General features: G+C 37.6%; 1 long non-coding RNA gene across 19 annotated transcripts in view; it reads left to right on the top strand.

Moving 5' to 3' along the window:
* Positions 1 to 24,925, top strand: part of LOC120505787 — an 87,775-nt gene that overhangs the window by 36,813 nt on the left and 26,037 nt on the right. The window contains exon 11 of one of the 19 annotated variants that reach the window (XR_005628325.1): positions 37 to 1,270. The exons of the other annotated variants lie outside the window; for them this stretch is intronic. This is a non-coding gene — a long non-coding RNA (uncharacterized LOC120505787). Of the gene's footprint in view, positions 1 to 36; positions 1,271 to 24,925 lie in introns of those variants that run through there. 19 annotated transcript variants of the gene reach the window in all.

Consider the following 24,925-nt stretch of genomic DNA (forward strand, 5'->3'; position numbering starts at 1 on the left):
TTCTTGAAGGCAGGGGTGACCTTTGCTTTCTTCCAGCCCCTAAGGAACCTCCACTGATCATCATGACCCTTCAAAAGTAATTGATATTGGCATCACAATGACATCAGTTTCCTCAGAATTTGTAGACGCATCCTACAAAAGCAAGGCCTCAGTGACTGGAAAATGAAATATCACACCCATTTAAAAAAAGGGTTAAAAGGAGGATGCTGGCTGTCAGTGTAATCACAATATGTAGTAAGATAATGGAACAGAATCTCCTGGAAGTTATGTCAAAACATATGGAAGATGAAGAAGTGATTAGAAACAGCCAGTATGATTTCATCGAGGGCAAATGCTGCCTGATGAATCTAGTGGTCTTCTAAAATGAAGTAACTGCTTTTGTAGACAAGGGAAGTCATTAACAAATATTTTCTATCTGGACATTAGTAAGACCTTTGGTATGGTCTCCCACAATAATCTTGCCACTAAATTGAAGATAAGCGTTTGATAGATGAACTGTCACCTGCATAAGGAATTGGCTGGATGGTCACATGCAAAGAGTTGCACTCACATGTTCAATGTTTAAGTGAAAACCAGAAATGAGTGGTCTCCCTCATAAGTCTGCATACTGGGACAAAATCCATTTAATATCTTCATCAATATATAGAGGAGTCAAGTGCAACCTCAACAAGCTTACAGATGACAGTTAGTGGTACAGTTGATACATGAGGAATGCCATCCAGAAGGACCTTGACAATATTGAGGACTGGGCCCAGGCGACTCTCATGGTGCTCAACACGGCCAAGTGAAAGGTCCGGTATCTGGATCAGGATAATCCCCATTACCAGCATAAACTGGAGATGAATGGATTGAGAGCAGTCCTGAGGAGGTCTGGTGGATGAAAAATTGGTTATGAGTTGGCAATCTGCACTTACAGCCCAGAGAACCAACCCTGTCCTGGAGTGCACAAAAGCAGTATGGCCATCAGGGAAAGGAAGGGGATTCTGCCCCACTGTTCCTGTTCTTGTGAAACTCCACTTGGAGAGCTGCATCCACCTCTGGAGTCCTAACAAGATGAAAGACAAGGATCTCAGAGTGGGTCCAGGGGGAAGAGGGTAGACTTAGATTGGACACAGGGAAGAAATTTTTTTATGAAGAGCATGGGCCCAGTTCTGCAGAGCAGCCTCCATCCTGAGGACCTCCAACCAGGCTGAGGTCTCCTTTGAGCTGGAGTAGCTGATCCAGATTTTCTTGTTCACATCTGTACAAAATGCTTACCCTTTGTGATCCATTCTAGTACTTACCCTTTGTGATCCATTCTAGTAAGTACTTCTAGATCCAGTACTTACATTAGTATCTCCATCTCCCTGTTGCAACTTTGTGTGACCTTCACCAGTCAAGTCGGCTGAGGCAAGAGCTCAACACCCTGCGATCAAGTTTCTGAAGAAACTGAAATCTGCTTTCTAAGGAGGGTGTGAAATTACCAAAACTGTCTTGAATAAGAAGAAAAGTGACATATTTTATCCTTGACCCAACACTTTATCTTGGCGTAAGAGCACTTGATGTTTACCTACAACAAACTAAGAGAGAAATGAAAGAGAGAAAAAAAAACCAGGGCTGATCCACAGAAATTGTAATTGGTTTAAAAGGCTGATTTAATTGCTAATGAAAAGTAATCCCATGGTGCAGAAACACTAATGTTTACAAATTTCGCCACTTACGTTTGAATTTTGAAAACTTCCTATCCTTTGTATTATTAGTTGTCTTACATGATAATAATCTTCAAGAAACTATTAAAAAAAATTAGGCTGACTTTGAATGCAGTTAAATAATGCTTATTTGGTGTTCCCTCCTTACACATATGCTCTTCTGGTTCTTTAATGTTTGTGGAGCAAATGAAGAATTTCTAAACAGTGCCAGAGGGACATTGTGCTAATTCTTTGAGAAAGAAAAGCCTTACAATTTTACTATGCCTTAAGCACTGCTGGTTTATGATAAGGTCTTTGTAGAGGTGCAATAAAGATAATGGCTTATTTAAAATACTATCAATATACTTGGTTAGGAAACAAAAACCCCAGTTCTTCATGCATTGTATTTAAATGAGTGAATCTTCTTATTCTTCCTTTTAAGGATTGCCATGCACTCATGGGTACTCTGTTATGATTGTTATGGTGGGGTTTTTTTGTTGTTGTTGGGTTTTTTTGTTTGTTTTTGTTTTGATTTTTTTTTGTTTGTTTGTTTTTTTGGTGTAACTGTGTTTAAATATAGAAATATGTCTTGGATTAAGTGCCACCCTCTCTGAAAGAGTTTTTTTTCTGAGAGGAGGGTGAACATGCCTTGGGGTGACCAAACACCACTGCACATATCTTTTTTAAATTCAAGTGTGAATACAAATGCATGAATACACATATAACATGTAAAAGTATGTTGTAGTAAGTATATTAATTATTTTAAAGGGAGTTAATAATACCTAGAGCTGAACAGATTATTTAAAAAAAATCAAGATAAGTAACCTAAGATTTTTGGTGCAGATTTTGTGTTCTATTGCATGTTCTTTGTCTATCAGTTTCAGAAAAAGGTGTTAATGGTATGTGGCATAGAGAAGGGACTAAACAGTTTACTTTCCAGTGGCTGCTTTTGACTGCAGTAAACCATTCGAAATGTATTCAGGTAGTAACTGAAAAGGGAGTGCAGGGATTTATTTGACTGTCCTGGGAAGAGGAGTTCAATTATCCTGTGGATCTCTCATCACATGTGTAAAATATGGGTGTAAAGTAATGTGATCAAAGCTGACCAACAACACCCCAGCAGCACCGTGACAAGAGCTTCAGATATAACAATAAGCTATGTATCATCATTTTTTTTCCCCACTAAAACCTAATGGGATGGTATAGCTTTTGATCTCTGCTGATAAGGCCTTGTACGCATCCTGTATGACAATGTGTATTTTGAGCGTGTTGTCCTTCTGGCCTATATAAATAAATATTTTGAAGGCAGATAGGAGTGCCCTCATTTCAAAAGTTTCCTTTTTTTCAACCAGAACATTTTTTCAGGCAGTAAGGTCCAGGGTTTCTGGTAGAGATTATATGTTGAATTGGAATGTTTTCCTTACCTCTGCTAATTTCAATATAGTAAATTTGAGCTATATTTGAGTGCTTTTTAAAAATGCTACTTTTGATACATCTGATATATAGGTTGTTATAAATTCTGCCATGCATCCCTACAATATTTTTTAAAGTCACTTAAGTCACCAGCTAAAATATGAGTTGCTTATATCCTGATGTTTTCCACAAATGATGGCTCACAGTAATCAATTTATAAGTCCATTGAGCCTTCAGCCAGATGTTATGTTGCTAACAGTTCCACTGGCTCCTCCAAATGCTGTTATCATTTTCCTGACCTTTCTGGTGCAACACCTTTGACCTCCTATTGATTTGGTATATTATAATGATTCTACACTTGTGAGGCAACAGTTACTGCTGTTCTTGGATATTTTCAGGCAGAGTGTTTTCCCACATGACTGTGTGAACAGTATTTTCCTGTGGTGAAATAATTTTTTTCTCCTCTTATTCAAGGGCTTTTTGTGAGCCAGAATGACAAAATTAACATCTGAAGGGCTGGTATTTTTTATAATGTCTCATTAATCTTATGGAATAAATGCTTGGCAAATTCCAAAGACAGAATATGTTAAAACAGAGACAGTTGTAATATGACATTAATATAAAATGTAGTAAGAATTTAATTTTTTTGAACATATATGCTAATGCTATACTGAAAAAAGCAAGTGCTATTAGACTCAGAGAATCAGTGCAGAGAAACAGATTGGATAAGTAGTGGAACTGCCCAATTTTTTGCATGATGTTTTAAGGAGCCCAATTCACTTTCCTAATTTCCCATGAAAAAGATGGCTTGATGCTTAACTAGCTCTGTCACACAATTGCAGAATTTCTGAGGTGGGAAGGGAACTCGGGAGTTCAGATGGTCCATCCCCCTGCTCAATCTGGATCAGCTGCAGCAGTTTGCCCAAGAAGTTTAAACTCACTAGTCATTCTTTGAGGCTAATTAGATCTTCCTATCTGCAATTCAGTACTTCAAAGATTAGACTCCGCTGTTAACAATAATTTGTACTATGCCACCTCTTCCTATTGTAGTTAGATATGGGTAGTTTTAATATTTCTTCTGTGTTTGTCATATAGGAAAACTCAATGAGTACAGTAGCAATCAATTTAAAGTAAATAGGTACCTCTGACAGTTTAAAGGAGTCCCAAAGAGGATGACAAGAGATTGGTACAAGACAATAAATAATTTATAGCTGGAGAAAATTAATCAAGAACCCCCAATTCCCTCTGTCCCCACACGCAGGTGCTCAATTACAGTACCTCTAAGAAGAGGCAGGAGACCAATAACCAAACATCTGTGACATAAATGAATTTAACTATTAGGGAAGAAAGTCTTGAAGCATATAAACACACTAAAGTAACCAAACCAAATTACAATACAATGTACGTTTGCTTTGTATAATGCCTTTCATTATACTATTTCCCAGAACCCTTCACATAATTAAATAATATAAATGTTATGGAGTGTAAGTGAAATACAGCAGCAATAGAGAGATTTTCTAATGGAGGCAGAGAACATAATTATAAGCTATTGCAAAGAGTAAAAAAAAAAAATTGGAAAAAGAGAAGAATTCAGACAAAGATGACTGTGAGACTCAGTTTCAGAAATCTGGTGTATTGGGGACAGATGGGCTCCATTTGTTAGCAAACAGCATCTTCAGTCATAAATTTGTCAAGCTGGTGAAGACAACTTCAAACTAGAATTACTGTGGGATGGGAATATCAATCTATCCCACTCATACCAGTTTGATGCCAGGGCCAGCAAAAGATGTCCAGAGCCTGGAGAGGGATCACAGGTCAGCAGGCGAGCACACGAAAGGTAGCAAATAGTAGTTGAAGCCACTCCAGCCAGTGAGTCATCTTCATCAGAATCCAATGTAAAAGTCTCTAAAAATATGCATAGAGCATGGGGAATAAGCAAATAAGTGATGAATGTGCACACACTTACAGGGCACAGTGGCATGGCTCCTACGACTGGAGTGTAAGGATACAGTCTCTTTAGGAAGGAAGGGAGGAGCACAAGGAAGGGGTGTTGTCCGCTGCATCAACAACCAGCTGGAGTGCATGGAGTTCTACCTGGGGATGGATGAGGAGCTAACTGAGAGTTTATGAACCAGGAATAAAGGGAAGGCAGGGACGGGTGACATTACAGTGGGGATCTGCTACAGGCTGCCTTATAAGGAAGACTGAGTAGATGAGACTTAATGGACAAATAGGACCAGCCTCACGTTCACAAATCCTGGCTCTCATGGGGGACTTCAGCCACCCTGATATCTGTTGAAGGAACAGCACAGCCAGGCCTAAGAAACCCATGGGGTTAGTGGAATGCATTGATGATAACTTTTTTCTCCAAGTGATAGAGAATACAGTGTGGTGTTACGCCAGACCTTGTTCTTTTCCAAAAAGTAGGGGCTGATGGGGAATATTAATTTTGATGGCAGCCTAGGCTGCAATGACCACAAAGTAGTGGAGTTTAAGACCCTTTGGGCAGTGAAAAGGGTGTGCAGCAAGCTCACTTCCCTGGACTTCAGGAGAGCATACTTTGGCCTCTTCAGTGGTCTACTTGATCTACCATGGGATAAAGCCTAGAGGAAAGAGAAGCCCAAGAAAGCTAGTTAATATTCACAGGTCACCTCCTCCAAGCTCATGAGAGATGCATCCCAACAATAAGGAAGTTGGGCAAAACTAACAGGAGGCCAGCATGAGTGAACATGGACCTTTTAGAGCAGGTCCAGAGGAGAGCCACTAAGTTGATCACAGAGGTGGAGCACCTCTCCTACATAGACAGGTTCAAAGAGTTGGGGCTCAGGGACACCTTATAGCAGCCTTCCAGGTAACTAGAGAGATCCTACAAGAAATTGAAAGAGAGACTTTCTACAAATGTATGTAGCAAAAGGATGATGTGTAATGGCTTTAAACTGACAGATGGTAGCTTTATATGAGGTATTGGGAAGAAAATCTTTACTGTGAGGGGGGTGAAGCACTGGAACTGTGGTAGATGTCAGATCCCTGGAATATTTCAAGACCAGGCTGGATGGGCATCTGAACAATCTGCTCTAGAGGAAGGTGTCCCCAGAATGGGGACTTGGAATAAGATGATCTTTAATGTCCCCTCCAAAACAAACCATTCTATGAGTTTAGTAGAGGAAACAGGAAGAGGAGTAAAAAGATATGTGATATCCCTGAGGAGTTTTGGAAATAGTTGCCTTTCTCATTACTAGTTTTCTTCATTTTGATGCCTGCACAATGCATATGAAATAAGTGAATTTAACTAACAAACCTACTCCAGTTTAAAGGACAGACGAGACTAAACAGTGCAGTTCAAAATGGTTTCTAAAATGATTGTTGATCCCTACATATGTAGGAACAGTCCCTTCTATTCCATATTTACCTCTTTTGTTTTATAAACCAGTAGTGCATGAATCCTACTGGAACATTGCTTGTGAGTTTTGAGACTCCCAGGGCTCATTCAGTGTGTTGCTCATCTGATTGCTTCAACATTAAACACACAGTTTGGCTTGCTGCTACTGCTGTAGAAGATCATTTCTGTTTAACTCCTGACAAATGAGATAGGTAATAGCTTATGTAACATAGTTGGATTTACTCACCTTTTTTGATTTTTTTTTCAATTGACTAAAGAATAAGCTAGTCAGAGCTATGTTTTTTGATGTATCTTGACTTTATACAGATATATATATATGTAATTAAAGTCAAAGTTTATTTCCTAATTTCTATCAATGATGCTATTTATGATTCTATTTTGCCAAATAATACTTTGGCAGGTTCTTCAGAAACATTCCATAAGACTGAATGATATATCATTTTTCTTTGCATGGGTATTTCTCTGTCCAAAATACTTTCTCCTACTCTTCTCTTTTTTTATCTTGTAACTACATGGAGGTGGGCAATTCCCTTGTCTAGTGAGATACAATTTTTTTCATTTCTTTCAGGATGCCAGAATGAATCATCACACTTGCTTCTCATTATAGCTTATAGAACTATTATTTTCTTTTTATGCAAAATGGGACTTTAGTTGTCATCGAAATCTTGTTATTGTAGTGATGTAGTCAAAAGATTTATTTTTATATTATTCCGTTTCTGAATGTAAATAATAGATTCATTTGAATGAAAAAGGATTCAAACTAGTAGCTGAGGGTACAAGACCCAATTCCTTATATTTGACAGAAATGATAGTCAAATAAAAATCATACAGAAAAAGGATAAACTACTATCAGAACAGATTATTTCTGAGGAGTGCATTTGACCATCAAGGATGAGATTCAGCAGACAAGGGTCTCCTATATTAATAGATTTCATGTCCACAGGAGATTCCAGATGACTATTAACAATGTTTACTTAAATGTACTTTCACTATGTTTCTGATTATTTTGTAATGGTGTTTTAAAATGTATTTTATTTATAATAGGAATTCCAGAATGGAACTTAGCAGCCTCCATATCTCCTTTAATTTTTCAGGATAATTTATTTTTACCTGTTTTAGTAATGTCAATAATGTTTATTTTTCTGAATGATACATACCTCTTACCATTCACAATGTGGACCTGCTTATGCTGCACTTGTTTAATTTAATTTTTTTTAGTCTTTCTGTTGCTCTGTGTAAATTTGCCACACGTTGAAGAGTATGTAATTTCCTAATTTAACCTTTTTAATCCAGTTACCAATAAATCAATTTTGCTGATTTCACATAAATATAAGAAAAATAATCTTTTAATTTTATTTGGCTTTTTCAAGCAATGTTTCAATGCCTTTTGTGTATGAACTTAAGAATCTATTGTGGCTGATATGTATTTGGAGATTCTAAATGGTTGTTTAGCTACAGAATTTTTTTACATGTGAGAACCTTTCAAAATTAGTCCTCAAAATTTAGTTTCAAGGGGTACTAGTCACCAGAAAAAAGACTCAGGAAGTGTAAAAAAAATGTATATAGTTTTAAGTGTAGGTCCAGACACATTTTCCAAATGGGGCTGGTTTTGAGTGATTTTGACATGCACTAGAAGGTGATGTCATGGTCCTGAATTTGTCCATTTCAAGTCTGTCTTATATATATATATATATTCCAAAAGGTCCTTGGGTGATGCCATATGGAGTATGAAACAGATAATTTGGGCTATTTTGTACAGCTGGATACCAGATGCTGAATGTGGCTCTGTTACATACAGAACCGAACAATAGGTATTTTAGGACTCAATTTAAGTCATATAGAGTGTAATAGATTTAAACTCTATGGAGTGCTTGCCAAGGACCATGCATTCTCCTTCCTCTCTCTCTGCTGAACACTGCAAATGTACACTACAGCCGCTTTTATTATATAAAGAAATTGTTGCTTAGTGCTTATGTAAAAATGTTGAAAATTCAATCTTCAAGTCCAGCCTTCAAAGTCCTTACTGTTATAATTTCTTCTTTTTGTGCATACTCAGACCTGCTCAGGCTAAGATCACCTACCTACACCTTCTTGGGATCTAGGACATAGGAACTGAACAAAGTTGAATTAAGCATATAATAAAATGCTGGTAAATCCTCTTTCTTTTTGAAATCTGACCCGAATAATTTTTTTCCTTCCCTTCTCATTCTCTCCTCTGGTCAGAAGTGCAATCACTTACAGAAACAAAAGATCTTAGTCCTTATGATTTTTTTAGTACAAAGAATATGAATCCTAGCATTGTCATATGCCAGGAAGGCCACTTAAAACCTCAATTTATAGATTGTGCAACAAAGGGTGAGTCAGGTGGAGTTATGTGGAGACATGGATCCATGCTCCTGTTGATACTGTAACACTGCAGTACTGTAGGTGATGTGCGGGATCAGGAAGAGGATTCTAAGGAAGAGTAATTCCATACTAAGTTATTGAAGTCTTCCCCTACCAGGGGATCAGAATATATTATTTTCTGACAGTTTTTGTTCATGTGTGGAGGTGGTATAACCCCAGGCAGCAGTCAAGCCCCATGCAACCTCTTGCTCATTCCCTCACCAGTGGGATGGGGCAGGGAATTGGAGGAATGGAAAAGGTAGAAAACTTGTGGGTTGAAATGAAGAGAGGGGAAAGCAAAAGCAGCACACACAAGCAAAGCAAAACAAGGAAATAAGTCACCTCTTCCCATGGGCAGCCAAGATGTTCAGCCATCTCCAGGAGAGCAGGGACCCATCACACATAACTGTGACTTGGGAAGACAAACATCATCACTCCAAATGTCCTCAATTTCCTCCTTTTACCCCTCTCAGCTTTATGTACTAAGCATGATGCCATATGGTCTGGAACATCCCTCTGGTCAGCTGGGATCAGCTGTTACTTCCCAACCTCTGTTACACCCCCAACTTCCTTACCAGCATGGTAGAAAAGGCCTTGGCTCTGTGTAAGCCCTGGTCAGTGAGTCTACCCTGCTCAAAAGCTGCACAGTGGAATAGTCATTGGGAAAGCATACAAAAAATTACGAATGAAGAAAATAGAATTCTTTAGGGTAAAAGAGTTTAACCCTTTGTTTTTTTCCACAACAACCACTGTTCCTTCTTCCAAAGTGTAAATATACCTTAAGCCCTATCCAAGACATGTCATTCTTTGAAAAAAAACAATAATTGCAGTTTAGATCCAGGAATGAATCCAGACATGAATCCAAAATGAAAAAGGGTGCCTAGGTTTTTGAGTCTCAAGTCCAGACACAGCATTTAATTCCAGGCAAGTTTAGTGATCAGCATTTCCTTGGGTCTTATTTTTTGGCTTCTTATTCATCATATGAGTTTATTTTCATTATCCTTCTGAGATGATCTTCATTCCTCCTATATAGGTTATATGTGTTTACCTAGTTCTAAGATTCAAATTTCATTATGGGAACCAGGCCTAAATTTACCTGCAATAGTGTATCTAGGTTAGTTAGGCACTATTATTGCATCTGGTCTTCAATGGCATGGCTTATGACACAAAAGAAGCAGTATAGAAAAGATTGTCCTCACAATGATTTGTGGAGGTGGACAATACCCTTCTGTTTTGCAAGGGCGATTAATAATATCTAGCTTGTGTTTTTGAAGTTATTGAACTACAGTTTGACTCATCTCCTTGATGGAGTATGTGTTTCTGATCTGATTAGGACACAGGTTCTATTCTGAGAGATATTCTGCCACCTCTTCAACATTTCTCATCAGCTAATAAATTTCATTTCTTGATTAAATTGCATGATTCAAGAAGGCATATACATATTAATGATCTCCCCATCAAATTTCTAGAATTAGTACCAGCTATAGTTTGTTCCATTTACTTGGTATCTTTGAATTGTCCCATATTATTGACTTACTCTTTACATCCTTGAGAAAGTATAAATTTTCTTTCTTTAGTGGATAATTTCTCTACTTTTTATAATTTTTTTTAGACTACAATCAAATTGCTTAGATTAACCCAAAGTTTCTTTTGTATTTGCTTTAAGTATCTGGACAAAGAGCTTACAAAAATGGTAGTGCTATCCCAGGCAGCCAAGGCCATGGAGTGCAACTGGTCCATTCTTTCTTTAGAGGATACTAAACATAGCATAATCAATCCTTATATCCTTCCATTTTTAAAGCTGTGTTTTGTCAGAAATAGAACAAACTAAAATCGCCAAAAAGAAATCACAATGGATAAAAGGGTCTTGCTTTTCAGCCAGCAAAATTTAAATTGAGCAGTTTCTGTACAGTCTGGATCCTACTCATTTACCTTCTCTGTAAGTTCTTTCATTGTTTTTCTTGTAAGTCTCTTGGATGTACTTGTATTTAAAATCACCAATTTTCTGTTTTTTCTGTCTGTTTCTGCCTTGCATGGCGAGCTTTTGATTGTGGAGGGAAGCTATGGGTGTGTCCTCTGTGAGAAGCTACCAGAAGTTCCTCCCATGTCCAGCAGAGCCAATGGCAACCATGCCTAGGATGGACCCATCAAAGTCAAACCAATCGGGAATGATGGCAATGTCTCTGTGAAAACATATTTAGGAAGTGAAACAAAGTTATTGCACAGATGTAATTGGGTCAGAGAGGAACGACTCTGCAGACGCCAAGGTCAGTGGAGAAGGAGATAGAGGAGGTGCTCCACGTGCTGGAGCTGAGATTCACCTGCAGGCCATGGTGAAGACCATGATTAGTCAGGTTGTGCCCCTGGAGCTCATGGAGGTCAACAGGACTGCAGAGATTCATCTACAGCACTAGAAGGCATGACGGAAAACGTTCCCCCCCCTAGTCTCCAGCTACCTGTATTTTCAAAATGAGTAGCTATTTGGATATCTTCTTCTTTCCTGCTTAAGAAAATGAAAACTGAATGTTTAAAATAGCTTCACTCCAATCTTCTTAGAAATGGTATTTCTTTAAAACACATAATCTAAAGGACAATGTCACTTAGCAGAAACCAAAACTTTTGAAAGTCTTAGCCATGTTGACCAAACCATGGAGTAAGGGACAAATTTAGAAATATTTTTTTTTTGTCTGTACTAGTTGCAGAAGCAATTTTCTGCTTTTTCCCCCACTCTGTTTATATTTGAAAATATACCAGCCCAAGCGTAACAGTAAGAGAGTGTTCTGGATATAGTCTAACCACCCAGACACAACACAAAGTTGATATTAAGCAAGTAGGCATTATCACCTTATATTGAAGAAAAATGACTGTGTTATAGATTTGTAGTGAAAAGGACTGAGTAGTGTGCTCTACTCTGTGATCTAGAGAAACCAGGGTATCTGCCAATCTGGGCATTGTAGCACAGTTTCTGAACTATACGTATATACAGACTATTTCAGCATTAACAAGAGCTGAATAGCATTTATAGACTTCTCATCCTGTTGCTTCTTCCAGTGTTCATTTCTTCTTATCACCAACTTCTATGTGTCCTAGCCTCTCTATAATGCAGATAAATAAATTATCATTACCTATGGCAGATTTTAGCTGTTCAAGGAGATACATTTTCTGCCATCAAGACAGCATCTCCCTTAGACGAAACAAACACACCATAATCTTCCAGCATAAAACTACAGCTGGAAACTCTTTAAAGAAACTATGGACCTGGATTAATTTTTCCTCCCTCTAAATAAGATAAACCTCACCAAGGAGGTTATTATCTTTGAGAGATGTCTCTAAAACCAAGTTTTATTACCTCACCTTGCAGATTCACACCACGTCTGCCATAAATGTGATAGATCACTGATGTTTTGTCTAGATTTTTTGTCTTCTAATGGTTTGATTGAAGCTCCAAAAGTTTGTTTCGATGAAGGGAAAAGCAAAGGACAATTTTATGGAGTTTTGGATAAGGCTAGAATCCAAAATGTCCCAGTTAAAACATATGGATAGGCAAGATGTCAAAATGTGCTCCTTAGCATCCTATATTTATGCAAATAAAAATATGAGGCTCTTGACATGAATTAAGAAGTAGGGATTTTAGAATCTAAATACACTTCCAGCTTTGCAGATGGACTCCAAACTATGATGGGACTAGCTCAAATCCCCAGAATATCTTGTATGAACTTTGTAAGAGGAACTATGCCCATATCTGGATTTTGGTTTAGCAGGCGGAGCACATCTGCATTTTGAAATCACATTACCATGAGTGTAGAGGGTGTGTGTGAGAGCAGAATGCTTGATGAGGGCTGCCCTCACTCTGAAACAAAATGCATTTTACAAACCTGTGTGCTCAAAGAAAAACTTGGCAGGTGGCACCCTAATAGGAGTTTGAACCTGCACAAATTTGCCACCTCTAACTTTCACACTGTTTGCAAAAACAAACTGACAGACATGGCTGACTTTTCTTGACATAGCTTTAAAGCAGAGCATTGTTTCAGTGTGAATTAGCATACCCATGCAATGGCAAGACGCACTTGATTTAAGTATTTTTTGTTCCTAGATTTTTGGGTTTTGTTTTTGAGAAATTTTTTTCTCCTTTTATTTTGTCACCGATGGAGCAGAACCTGCTTCTGCTCATCATTCTTTTTTAATCTAGCCCAGCGATGAAACACACAACTGGGGCAAGCTTGGCAGTTGAAGGATCCAGATGCTAAATTCCAGGATTAATTTCTCTAGCAGAGGCAACTGGGAGTCAGATCCTCTCTCTGGCTTTCCTAGCAGCTTGGTTTAACCCCCAGCAATCCAAAACGCTCATTTTTGTGTTAGACTGGGAGTTCAGTTTTCCTGGAAGGTAAAGAGCTGCCAGATTGGCTTTGTCAAATTAAGGATTCTGTATTTAAATATCAGTGCCTTGATTTTCCCAGCGATGGGAACTCAGTCATTGAAGACTTATGTATGTGCTAATGATGCTTTCATTTGGCATTGTCCTCAGAATGTGAGGAAAGAAGGAAGTTGACATTAGCAAGTGAAAACAATGAAGGGTAAAAATAAACAGTGATACAGCTATATTAAAACAAGGATGGCAATTTTGATACATGAAGAGAGAAAATCGAAGCAGCTTAATTAATGTAGAAATGTAAAATCAGTTTAAATGCCATTAGATTATTATCATTTAACCTGCTTTTTTTTCCCCATTGGTTGCCTTTTTTGTTGTTTTGTTTGCTTAGTTACTTAGTTTGTTTTGTTTTAAAATGACCTTCTTTTATTCTTGATGTCAGGGAAATGAATTGTGACAGAACTGTAAAACAAAGAAATCTTGCATTCTTCCAGTAAATTTTTTTACCCTTGTTGCAGTACTTAATTAAAAGTAAACCTTAAATATTAAACTTAACTCAACCTCTAAATTGTGTGTACTGTGGTTGCCGGGACTATCAGCCATCAGAAGACAAAAAGCAATATAAAGACAGTTTGGATTTCCAGTAATGAGTTATGCATTGTGTGTGTTTTTAAAATAAGTTAATTCTGTATTTACCAAACAATACATGTTGAAGGTGCACTATATACTAAATGGCAAGCATGTCATTTCACAAAGATATTACCAGGGAAAAAAAATTAAGATGGAAGAGAATTAAAGTGCAGCTACTACAGGAAAATACTTAACAATGCAGTGAATTCTCAGTTCCACATTTGAAAATAGATCTTTGGTATGACCATATGTAAATTAATAGCATACACTTTTGTAATATCACACCAAATACTAGTTAAAAAGAAAGCCTCAAATACAGCATGCATCTCAAGACCAGATAGATTTATGTTTAAATAATTTTTCTTCTTCCTGCTATTGTGTCTTTTAAACCCACTTTACAATAGGTATGGATCACTTTAAAAGAGGAAATTTGGCAAGACCCATAGAACAGTGGGAAAAATTGGAAGTGAAAAATGAAAACTAAACTCCACAATGTAGATTTTCAGCATGAAGCCAGAAGGTGATTGTAAAGGTTACCTTTATTTTTAAAGATTTATTCTTATGCTATTAGATTTATTCCTGCATCTAATAAAATTCCTGACCAAATGCGCACCAGAAGTGCTCTGGGGGAGAGGACCTGGAATACAGCTCTGCAGAGTAGGGAAAAGGCTATCTTTTAGAATTTCTCCTTTGCTTTTCTGGATGAACACCTTCTACCCAGAGTATTGAAATAAATCTATTATCCTGAAGGCAATAAATGAGTTTATGCTCATTGTTTCTATGTTTGTGCTGTGTGCATACTTCAGCTAGCACACAATCAAGGTCAGATGGATTTTCTTTAACAGATGAACTAAGTGTATGCAGTATAAGTAGTGTGTCTGCTTATGTGTTGATCTGAAAAGTAATCTGAGAATTTTTGGCTGCAGTCAAACTCTAATATGATGCCAAGATTCATGACCTATGGTTCATAGGTGGGAGCACAGGTCATAGAGTTGTTTGTGAGCAATAAATTACAAGCTCCTGATTAGAGAATTTTGGAGTATGGCTTTGGTCAGGGCCTTGTCAAGTGAAGAAGTGATGGATAAGCCGAGGGATTAAAGTCTGGTCTAAAGAAATGCATTGGGACATCTCTGGGGATAATCAGACCTTTACTCCAATAAAGGAAAAGTGAGAAGTATTATATATGTGAAAAAAATGTATGTAGTCTCTATAACCTGTGTTCATGTCACCTTACAGCGTTTTCTTGCCTGGAGGAGGATACTTTATAGTAGGTAGGCAGCAAAGAATAAGTCACTTGGCTGAATTTCTTGTGCCTCCCCTACCAGCACTATTTATGAGATCCTGACACCATTAAAAACAAAGATAAAATTCCCACTGGGTCTCTTGGGGCCATGATTACAGAAGGTTACTTTATAAAGAAAATTTTTTTTTGTGGTACTGGATGTGAGTCTTTTCAGATTGGGATGACTAGAGGGTCCGGATGACCTCACTTGTCCTGCTGGCAATGCTCTTCCTGATGCTGCCCAGGCTGCCAATTGCCTTCTTGGCCAGGGAGCACTGCTGGCTAATGGACAGCTTGTTGTCCACCAGGACCCCCGGTTCCTTCTCCTTGAAAGAGCTGCTTTCCAGGAGGTCAAGGCCCAGCCTGTGCTGGTGAGTTATTCTTACCCAGGAGCAGGACTCTGCACTTGCCTCTGCTGAATTTTGGATGGTTCTTTGCCCCTCTCCAGCCTGTTGAGGTCATTCTGAAGGGCTGCACAGCTCTTAGGTATATTGCCTGCTCTTCACAACTTTGTGTCATCAGCAGAATAGCTGAGGAGGTATCTTCCCCTTCATCCAAGTCATCGGTGGATAAGTTGAACAATTCTGGGCCCAGTATTGGACTTTGGGGATACCACTAGAGACAGTCATCCAACATCCATCCCTGTGCCACTGATTACAATCCTCTCGATCTGCTGTTCAGCCACTTCTCAATCCACTTGCTGTCTTTCCTGAGTTTATCTACAAGGGTGTTGTGAGAGTCAGTGTTGAAACCCTGCTGAAGTTGACGTGGACAATATCCACTGCTCTCTCCCCTCATCCATCCAGATAGTTGTTTCATCATACAAGGTCATTTGGTTATTCAAACATGATTTCCTTTTAGTCAATCCATGCTGACTGCTCCTAATCACCTTCTTGTGATCCAAGATCACCTCCAGAATGAGGTGGTCCATCGTTTTTCTGGGGATTGAGGTGAGGCTGACTGGCTAGTAGTTCCCTGGGTCCTCCTTCTTGCCCTTTCAGAAAGACTGGGGTGATATTTGCCTTCTCCCAGTCCTCAAGCACCTGAACTTATACCCATGATCTTTCAGAGATGATTGTGAGTGTCCTGGTTATGGTGTCTGCCAGATCTCTCAGCAGTCAGGGATTCATCCCATCAAGGACCATGGACTCAAGGATGACAAGATTGCCTAGGTATTCTCTGGCCCAGCCCATCATGTAGTTTTGCATAAACTGTAGTTTTAGTAACTCACACCCAGTCTTAGGTACAGGAAAAACAGAAATAGCCAGTTACAAGGTTTTGGTAGGAAAGAAGAAACAAGGTTTGTAATTCTTAGGATATTTTTGGCCTTTCTTTCAAAACTGTTGCAATTCTTAAAGTACCAGCTTTGGAGGTTGTAAGAAGAGGCATGAAGGTACTGTGAATAGTTCATCATGTCAGAATGGCTATAGCTTTATTCCAGGAATTTATTTCATTTGAATCACCAAAATAACTATTTAACAGCAAAGTTCTTAAAAAGAGACATAGGTGAAGATAACACAAGGCAATGATTAATTTACTCAGATAATTTTTAGTATAAGGATTTGAAGGTGTGTTCATTTATCATGTTGTTAGGGTATATAATAGCATTGTTCAATTTAGAGCTAGAAATAGCATGCTGTCTCTAAACAATGTTGATATTATGCTTTTATTCATTTATATGGGTACTACTGATATCCTTGTTTGTCAAATTGCTGCTGTGAGAGACTCTGTAGATCAGTTTAATTTTCAGTAAACCTTACTACAAAAAAGATCTACCATGTGATTAATCCATGGAAGCCTACAAAAGCTGTAGGAATCTTGAGAGGCATAAATTACTGTAAATCAAATACATTAAAAAATAGTTTTGAATAAAGGAACATGAAGAACAGCAGAAGACATTCATTCATTTTTCATTGAAATACTATAAAATTCTATACAAGACTGATATTTATCATATCTGATTCATGTCTGTTCTTAAAATATTTGGGGATGTAAAGGTTTTGAATTTGATTGTTGCAAATATGGAGCTGTGCCTGATTTTCCTGAAAGGAAACTTCACATGGCATTTCTGTGGGTTTTTTTTTCCAATTGGTTCTTCTAAGGTTTTGTAATAATCTGTGCAGAACACCAAATAATCTTTCCTTTTAAAAGTTTTACCAAAGTTATTTCTAGCCAATAAAATGATATATTCAAGTGTGCCCTTGGCATCAAGAAACTACAGGCAACAGCCTAAGAGATGAAAAAATTGGAAGCTTTAGCATTTTTTTTTCAGCTTTGTATTCAGTAATTGAAAAGGCTTTTGGGTATAAGTTTTAACAGAATGCTCCTTATTGAGTTGCACCTGAGAGGAACAGTCAGTGAAAAATGTTAACTTGTGAATTATTTCTCAGGAGATAGTTACACTAGAACTCCCTCTGGATAAATGGTTTTATTTGGATTTTGGTAGACTGTGTCTCCCTTTTGGTCAGTCAAGTACGGTTAAACCCTGTTTATAATTCCGTAAGCTCTAAAAATTAATTTCTTCCCTAATTCTCTAGAAATATAGGATCAGACATGGAATGTGAAAGTAGAAGTACATAAGATAGATATGGCGTATTTTGTCTTGGGAAAGAAACATAAGGCAAACAGATGCAACAGCAGTCAATGTGTTTTTTTTATCTGTTCAGTCTTGACACCACCTTTCTGCACAACACACTTCTGTAAATTTTAAATTGAATCTTGAGTTGAAAACTTCTGCAGAGGTTGTGTTTCATGGCTGGCTTTTTTTTTTCCAGAAATCCAATCTGAAGTGATGAGGATAATCAAATTATTCTTTATAGTGTGTTGCTATGTTTCATATTCTATAGAAATAATAATTTATGGGAAATAGTGAATCAAGTCTACTCAGAAAAAAACCCGCATCAATCCCAGACACATATGCACTCAAACATTGCCAAAATATTATTTTGATTTCTGTGTATATGTTTATGTCATTATATTTTTTTGTGTATGTCTTTATTATGGTATCTGTAGTACAATTGAGGAACAGTAAATATGTACTTGAAAAATCTGTATCGTTATTCTTCTTTTTAACAAAGTGCATCTAATATTCTACTTTTTCATTTGATTAAAAAATACATAGTTTTATTAAATGTCACTTTAAATTAGTATACGTTAGGAGTATGTGCCCTAAAATCCAAAGGTAAACCTTTCAACTGACAGAGACAGCTTTGTCCCAGTGAAAGAATTCATGTGTGAATCTGTTAAAAAAGGTGTCTTCCCCTTACTCCCCTTACTTCCTTATCCCTGTTTGCAACCATTTCACTTCCATGGCCCATAATTATCCTGCTGTCAAATGAATTAAGTTCTTTCCATTTTGTTCTTTCACAATGATAGAATCCTAGTTGATAGCTAAAAGTATTGTTATTCTCAAAATGCAGGACTTTCTGCTCTATAAATTTTTTTTTGTATGATTTATGGTAACAAATTCTTCATTGAGGTCTTCATTGGTTATTTCCCCCTCATTTAATTGACCTGTGATTAATTTAAAATCATATGTGAAGAACATCTAGAGAGTCAATTATCCTGGCCAGTGCAATTTTTATGGCTTTGTAGGGTTTTTAATCTTATTTTTTGTTTACTTTTAAGTCTTAAATAATTCTTTCCTTCAAATTACTTTTAAGTCATTAGGTAACAATAGCTGCCCAAATAATACTTCTATTTTCAAAACTGCAGTGGTACTATATGGACTAAACCCAGGATCTACACTCATCTGAAAGAATTACCAAAGAGATCATATAATCTTTCTGATAAGGATTATAATGTCTTCAGACCTGAGTATATTGAATATCTACTGAGATTTTTTGCACCCTACTTACAGTAATTTACATTTGTAGACCTTGATTTCTATAAGGCAGCTTGCCTCTTTTAATATGCCTAATGCCATCAACTTCACTTAAAACTGAGGCAAAATATTAATTCAAGTTTTGGGGCTATATCTAGATTATATTTAATCTTTTTCCTTGATCTATTTTTAATTATGTGGATAAGAAACTTTTCAGTATTTGTTTAATATCCTTTGCAAGATCTAATTTATCTTGACTTCTGCAGTTCTCACTTCTTCTCTAAACATATTGACCTGTAACACATAACTTTCACTACTGATTAAACCCTTTTTTCCTTTCTTGCAGGTCTTCTGTTTTTCTCACTTTTGATGACACTATTTTCATCCATTTAGATTTGAGGCTCTTTTTTTCAAGTTTCCTCTACTTTGTATTGAAAATCGAAGAAAATTCCCATGCTTATGGCTTAGGGAGACTCTAAATCTCTGGTACATTCAATTCAACTCCCACAAGTTTGCTCTTCTGAATTTAAAACCTCCATATATTTGGTTCCCCTTCATTTCAGCTGAGTCACTCACAACCACTTGAGCCGGAGTTATGCCACTAAAAACAACTTGATAAAGAGTTTTTAATTTTCATGCCTCATATGAGGCTCTAGTCTCATAGAATTATTAAGAAATAAAATTCTTACAAATCCACATGAATTTATCTGAAATAGCCAGTCAGTACTTTTATATATAGCAATAACTTTGATCAGGATGCATTTCTACCCCCAATGCAAAATTGATCTATTTCCTCTTTGTAGAAATTACTGGAGGAAAAACCAAATAGCAACCAAGAAAACTCCAAAAGAAAACCAAATGAATCCCCATGGGAAATAAGCACTGTTAAGTTGGGGAGAATACAGTAATTGAAGGAAAGGAGACATGTAATAGTGAAGAGAATGGATTACTGCTTCTACAATACCTCAATTGTCCACCCAGATTGGCACAAAAAAAATAGCATGTATTTTGTTATGGTTTAATGTAATATTTAGAAAATAATAACACAATTATAAAAACAAAGAAAATGTACATGAAAGAAGAGACTGAATTACTTAGTATCTAGGATCAGATCTTATTTTGAATGCTCTGTTTCAAAACTGACAGAGGTAAAGGGTCATTCTGGGTGCTGCTATAACCCAATGATAATTATTCTGTAAAAAATTGGAACAACTTCAACATGAAAGAGAGACATGAAATATATGCAGGGGATGGATTTACAGGATGTAACTTTCATACATAATGAAAGCTCAAAAAATTGACCTGTTATTAAAAGTGTAGAGATATTTCCTTCTCCAGTGGCTGAATTTTCCAAGGTAAGAAGGACTTGGAAATGTAACAGCAGGATACAGTCATGCTGCTGAATACCTTATTTAGAGGTACAGTTTTTACTGAAGGAGTTCATGAAAGCTTCTCTCAGATAGAAGTGAGAGGAGTAGTCTAGAGGTAATCTTGTTTCAAATATAAGAAAATAGAAATCATATAGCCCATCATCTTTCCAGTCAGCCTTTTCCAGTCAGGTAAAAATACCATTCTCAGCAATACAATAGACTACACCATTAGCAATAAGAATTCCTCATAGTAGTAGAAGTTCAATTAATAAATGATACACGGACAATTAATGTTTTTCTGACAGTGTTTCTGAATTTGAAAATATAAGTCCCACGCAGTTTTTCTGGGGGAACTGATATTATAGGAGTCCCAGCTGACTGCAAGTTAGAAAACCTACAAGAAGGATCCGAAGAATGATCCAGGGAACTACAGGGCTGTCAGACTGACCTTGATTCTGGGAAAGGTCATGGAGCAGATCATCTTGAGTGTCATTATGCAATGTACAGGACCACCAGGGAATTTTTCCTAGCCAGCATGGGTTTATGAGAAGCACATCCTACTTGAGCAGCCTCAAGTCCTCTGATGGCAGAGCCATCAGCCCAGTGAATGAGGGAAAGGTTGTGGTTGTTTTCTATCTGGACTGTAGTAAAGCCTTCAGCCCTGTTTCCCACAGCATTCTCCTGGCAGCTGTCTGGATGGCCAGTCCCAGAGAGTAGTGGTGAATGGAGTTACATCTAGTAATGGCCAGTCACAGTGGGGCTTGCCAGGACTCAGTGCTGGGCCCAGTCCTGTTTATTATCTTTATCATAGGGGACAAGGTGATCAAGTGCACGCTCAATCAGTGCGCAGACAACACCAGGTTGGGTGGGAATGTTGATCTGCTGGAGGGTAGCAAGGCTCTGCAGAGGGATCTGGACAGGCTGAATTAATGGACCCAGTCCATGGAAGTTCAACAAGGCCAAGTTGCACTTGGGTCACTGTGGGAATCCATGGGATTAGAGGATTTTAGGAAAGGTGGGAAAAAGAAAGGCCGCAGAGATAGTGAGGATAGTGAAATGCTTAAGCAGCAGAAAAGAGATATCAGCAGTAGCGAAGACATGAGAAATAGAACAATAGAGCTATGTAGTTTGACTTTCTAAGTTGCAAAAAGGTATATTTTAGTAAATATTTAGAAGGTTAAATATGAATAGGGCTCTGTGCTTTATCTTTTATAAATGAACTATTGTATGAGAGAAAAAGTTACTATTGTTTTAACCAAAGCTACGTGTGCTTCATGTGGTTGGATAGAACGACTGTCAATATGCTTTTGCTCTATGTAATTGGCTGAAACTAGGTCTGAAACTATCTTATACTATGTTGCAACATTAAGTTTCCTCGGCCTTCTGTCTGGATAGCGAGCTGCTCGCATTGATCCATTGCCATAGCCATGTAATGAGACTGATGCTTCTTAAATAAACAGCTCACGATGCTGTTCAGGTGTGGTCTCGTTCCGTTTGTGTCTGTAAATAGTTGCCGGCGTCAGGTCACAACAATCCCCTGCAGTGTTACAGGCTGGGGGAAGAAAGTCTGGAAAGCTGCCCTGCAGAAAAGGGCCTGGGGGTGCTGGTCAGCAGCTGGCTGAACCCAAAGAAATATGCACAGGTGGTCAAAAAGCTCAATGACATCCTGGCCTGTATCAGCAATAGAGTGGCCAGCAGGACCAAGGGAGTGATTGTCCTTCTGTAGTCAACACTGGTGAGGCCACACCTCAAGTCCTGTGTGCAGTTTTGGGCCCCTCACTGCAAGAAAGACAATGAGGCGCTGGAGCACATTCAGAGAAGGATAGCAAAGCTAGGGAAGTGTCTGGAGCACAAGTCTGGTGAGGATTGTCTGAGGGAGCTGGGGTTGCTTATCTTGGACAAAACCAGGCTCTGGGGAGCATTATCACTCTCTATGACTACCTGAAAGGAGGTTGTAGCAAAGCAGAGCTGGTCTCCTCCCAGAAAACAAGCAGTAGGGCAAGAGGAAATGACATCAAGTTGCTCCAGGAGGTGTTTAAGTTGGATATTGAGAAAAAGGGTGAAAAGGTGGTTAAGCATTGGAGAAGGCTGCCCAGGGAAGAGGTTGAGTAATTACCCCATGAGATATTTAAAAGATGTTTAGATGTGACGCTAAGGGATGTGGTTTAGTGGTGAACTGGGAAATGTTAGGATTATGGTTGGACTTCATGATCTTTGAATTCTTTTTCAACCTAAGCAAGTCTATGATTCTATGATTTTACTTAATCAAATATGTAAATAGGAAGTCTAGAAAAACAATCTTTGCCAGGATCCTATTATGTTATACCAGCTGTATGTAAGACTCTTGTCCCCATCTGCCAGTTTCATCTTAGATATGAAAACATCATATTAATTGTGACTATCATATTAATTATATCTGATTGTTTAGGATGTGAGTTACTTGAATGCATCTCTCTCGGTGCAGGTGGCACAGTTTTCAATGTGATGAACTGCAGCAATCATGGAAAGCTAGATAATTTATTTCTAATTTACACTGAAAGAATAAAATTTAGTTTTTAGGGAAAATATGTAGATCTTTCAGTCATTAAGGAAATTACAGTCACTTTTGTTGTAGTAATTTCTCTTTTTATAAAAATCTGGCTTAAGGAAGAAAAATTACTTGACTGTAATTGATTTCTACTGTATTTTATTCTTTTATGCTACACCTGTCATGTTATCTACATGTGTCTCAGATTTAAGACTACAGAAATGACTGTAGAAGAAGGTAGTATTTGTGATATGCTATGGATTGTATTGAAATCTTTTGAACTCATTTAGGCTATGGCATTCTCTGGCAGATTAATTAAAATAATTCACAGTTCCTTCAGCCTGGGACAGGGAAAGGAAAGACTCAGATGTAAAATGCACTCATCAGGTTCACTCACTGCTTGATTACTCTTGTGTCCATCACATTTGTTCTGAAGTGAGTCATCAATATTTTGGCCATGAAAAAAAAGGGCAGATGAACACTCTGGAGTCTTAAGTCTTAAAATCTTTTCCTGCTGGAGACAAAAATAATCTTTCTGTGTGCCCCCAAAAGTCACAGTGGACAGTGGAAAATACCCCCCTGCTTCAAAACTTTATCAAAAGTTCTGTGTGATTCCCCTCCATGATCTATCTGAGCCTCTGTTTGATGAAGAAGCCAAAACACTGAGTCTGGCTCTGTCTTTGTCCCACACTCTCAGGGCAGATGCTTCAGCCCATCTACAAGGCTGACCACAAACTGCTTCAGGTGATGACAAGAGTTTTATTTTTCTGGATGTTTAAAATTCACCACAGGAGGTTAAAAGTCATTCAGCTACCTTACTTCACTTAATTGTGTCCTCCATAAAATGTCCAAATTAAAAGAGTTTTTTGCAATTACCAACAGTTAGCAATCTTTTTAGCTTACTGCCAACTGTCTCAGGAATTTTTTCATTTTGCTTTTTAATTTTTTTTAAGAAGGAACATCCTTATGTGAACAATTAAAAATTAAAAATGCATCTATTGAAGCTGATTTTGACTGTCTTGATATTAGGAAATAAATGTTTTCTCTGTGCTTAATAGTGTCATATGGCTCAGCTGAAGCTTAAATTGATCTTTGTGCTCATTTTCTCATTTTCCAGCTGAAATCTTGGGCTGGGACATGTTGCTACTGTGTTTACCTTCAATGCCTCCTGCTGTTCTTCCAGAGATCTATGATGACATGTCTTCATCTTTTCATTCCTAGTGTGGTCTGTCATATAGCCAGAATTAAAATCTATGTTTTGTGCATTTCAGATCCTTGAATGTGATAATGGCCTTCAGGTTTGAAAAGAGTACTGAAATGTCAGAAGCAAGATGTGATGTCTTACATCTGCCATCTGATTCGTGGGGATATATGGGAAAATTTCTTAGGAAAAATAAGAAATTAAAAAAATTAATGTTTTACAAACACAAATAAGTTGTCTGAGCAAGTCAAATTCATGAACCTAGGATATGCCTAATTGAATGCAGCAGAGAAAGATGTTAGTGTGACATCTATTTGTCCTGTCTGGTACCTTGTGCAATTTCTGTGAAGTAGTAAGCCCAAGGGCTGAATTGTGTTCAAAGGTGACAGTGAACTTCATAGCTCCTTAAAAAAGCATTTTCTCTGTGTTACATTCTGATTCTATTTCTTTTAGTAAGTCTAATTCATGTTTTACGTATCCATGGTAGTGTTAAAATGTGAATCATTCTAAGTAACTCTTTATGACAGCCTGGCTGTGGAGTGGGAAGACACCATAGTAAAAAAAACAAACCATAAAAGAACACTGTGCTAGAAATTGTAGTACAATTCAGCTTTCTTAGATATTTGCTAGAGATATGAGCCCACATTTGTTTTGAGACAAAGAAGCTAATAGAGTTTTGGTATCCTAGCCCAGAGTACTCCTTAAAAAGTACTTATGGCCTTTTCTAATGTTCCACTGGAGTTTTAATTCTCCATTTTAAAATTAAGATGAAAGAGGAATTTTTTTTTATTTTTTTTTTTTTTTTTTTACTGTGACAGCACCTAAATTCTTGTCAAAATCATATCTCTATTAGGGAAT

This window comes from Passer montanus, unplaced genomic scaffold (genome assembly GCF_014805655.1).
Source record: "Passer montanus isolate IOZ18808 unplaced genomic scaffold, ASM1480565v1 scaffold36, whole genome shotgun sequence".
NCBI classification, from domain to species: Eukaryota; Metazoa; Chordata; class Aves; order Passeriformes; family Passeridae; genus Passer; species Passer montanus.